Raw genomic sequence first — 3041 nt, 5'->3', positions numbered from 1 at the left:
TTTCTAGTGTTCTTTGCTTTTTTTGTTGTTTATCATTGAATTGTACTCTGTTGTGGTTTGGAAGGAGTGCTAACATGCTAGAGCAGAAAGATTCTCCAAACTCTTGTTTTACTTATTGGTGGATCATCATTGTTGAGGGTTTCGCTTTTAATCTTTCAGAGCCATCGAGTCAGAATTGAATTGACCAGAGAGAGAGACACTGACTCCTAATAACCAGAGTCGGATGGCAGGACACTATATATAAACCAGGATGCCATCGCATTGATTTAACAAAGGATGCAGTTTCTTTTCATCGACAAAAAAAAATGTTCCCACCTGTTTCCAGTGCCCTGCTTTGTAACTGGAAAAACACTCTGCACGCCAATCACCAGTCAGGTTTCGGCATGAGAGTGTTATCAGAGTGTGATTCAGAATCCAGAGGTAGATCTCTTTTAAGCCATGGTGATGTTGATAAACCTTTCCCACTCTGTAACAAAATGGTTCTCAAGTGCCTGGAGTTCTCTTGTCCCAGATTAATCATCTCGTTTCTAACATCTCTGATAACCCTCTGTGGGTGTTTTTGTTTGTTTCCATACTGATCATTTCTCTACAGCTAATACCACTAATAAGTTATAGCCAAGTCTTTCCTGGCCTGAGAAACAGTCTATCTCTAAGATGACTTTTTTAATCTCATTCATGATGTTAATTTTATTCATTTAACATCCGAGTTCAGAGAGTTGCCCTCTCTCCTATGTGTGGCCTACATACTCATTCTGATTTTGCACCCGTGACTTTTTTCTGAGATTAAATAAAATCTGCAAATTATTTTATTTTGCATTTAATCAATAAACACTATTGACTGCTCATTGTGTGCTTGGCATTGGGAAAAGTGTTAGACATTGTCCTAAGTGCTAAGTTCATCTTGTTTACGTTTTTACATCTGTAGTTCACTGATGAAGAAACCCAGGCTCAGAGAAATTAAGTAGCTTATCTCAAAATCACACAGGTAGCAAGCAACTAATAGTGGAGGAAAAGAGAAACAAGAACTAGAGAACTAGAACTAGAAATAAAACATTAGTGTATATAGTAAGTACAATAATAGAGAAAAACAGGAAACACCTACCCTAGACTTGAAGGAAGGTTTCCCAGAGAAGGAAACACCTGACTCTTGGAGAACCGGTAGGAGAGAGTCAAGTGAAAAATAATGGAGAGTAGCAGGGAAAGCAGAGGTTCAGATATGAAAACAAGAAACATTTGGGGAACTACAAGGCATTGTGACCAAACCCTGGAACTTAAAAGGGGAAAATTATGAAATTCTTTATCATTATTACTAATAGTAGCTACTATTTCTGACAGATTGCACACTCCAGAGCTAGAATGTTAACCTGGCTTCCTGGTGGCTAGTCAGATGTGTTGCTTGATTATATTTTGAAGATAATAACAAACAAATGTTTGTGAAGCATTGTTCTAAAAGCTTTGCAGGGGCACGTGGGTGGCTCCGACGGTTAAGCATCCAACTCTTGATTTTGGCTCAGCTCATGATCTCAGGGTTGTGAGACTGAGCCCCTGATCAGGCTCTTTGCTCAGTGGGGAGTCTGCTTGTCTCTCTCCCTCTGCTTCTCCCCTACCCCAATAAATAAATAAATAGCTTTTCATCTATTAACTTATGTTGCTATCCTTCCTCTCCCAGAAATAAAATACTGTTATTACCCTGTTTACACATGAGGCCATGGTACAGCAAAATTAAAGAACTTGCACAAGATCACACAGCAAGTGGAGCCAAGATTTGAACCTAAACTGTTTAACTCAAAACATAAATGCTGCCTCTTCCTCTTATTGGACATTTACTGTGGGCCAAATCCAATGCAAAATGCTTGACATATCTCATTTAGTCCATAAGTCCTACAAGGTTGATTTTGTACATAAACTGAGGCTCAGTATATTTTAGTAATATATCAAAAAATATCTAATAAGTGTCATGGTGGAGATTTTCAAAGTGTATTACTTTGGGGACACCTAAAATCCCAAGAACCCCACCCAGGATGGGAGCTATTGATCTAGTGCCTAGTCTTTATACAAGAGAAATCAGAAAGTGTGTTGTAAGTTGAATTGTGTCCCCCAAAAAAGATAATGTTGGATTCCTAACCCCTGATTCCTAATGTGGCCTTATTTTGAAATAGTTTTTGCTGATGTAATCAAAGTAGGATGGGGTCATTTGGGTACCAGTCCAATGACTGTTATCCTTAGAACAGGGAAATTTGGACACAGCACAGAGGGAAAATTATGTGAAGTCACAGACACACAGGAGAAGGCCATGTGTGAAGATGGAGGTAGAGATTAAAGTGATCTGTCTGCAAGCCAAAGAATGCTAAGGATGGTTGTCCACCACCAGAAGCTAGAAAAGACAAGGAAGGATTCTCCCTTCTATAGGCTTCAGGGAGAGCAGGGTCCTGCCAGCACCTTACTTTCAGACATTTAGTCTTCAGAACTTTGAGCAAATACATTTCTGTTCTTTTAATTCACCCAAATTGTGGTACTTTCTTACAGCATTCCTAGGAAACTAATGGAGAGTATACACATAACACAAAATGTGAATTTGTTGCATCCTATCTGTAAAGCAGTGTCTAACTAGGACTTGATGAAAATAGCTTTACAAAGAGTTAGAGATCCAAGTCTTTGGTATGGTTTAAGTTAACATATACTAGGTGGTTGACACTTTTAAATTAAGTGAAATTCTACCACCCGATTACTGAAATGTTTCCTGCTTACATCCAAGATGAAAATGTTGTTCAACACATTCCTTAGTATTTTCCTTCAATTCTGAGCATTCTCAAAAATCAGTCACCATTGCTATTGCTCAGTCATGACAGTTCCACAGAATATGATGTTTACAAATTCACTAACTGTAAAGAGAAACAAGACTTCTGGTTATAATTAAATGTAATGTTCTCTCATTTCTGGATATAAGGTTTTATGTTGTTCTTTTTTTAAGATTTATTTATTTTAGAGAGGGAGAGAGCAGCTTGGAGGGGCAGAGGGAGAGGGAGAAAGAGTCTTAAGCA

The sequence above is a fragment of the Mirounga angustirostris genome, unplaced genomic scaffold (assembly GCF_029215605.1).
Source record: "Mirounga angustirostris isolate CCGP_5_RB_7025 unplaced genomic scaffold, mMirAng1.0.hap1 SCAF_15, whole genome shotgun sequence".
NCBI classification, from domain to species: domain Eukaryota; kingdom Metazoa; phylum Chordata; class Mammalia; order Carnivora; family Phocidae; genus Mirounga; species Mirounga angustirostris.
Note: the sequence above shows the minus strand (reverse complement) of the source record.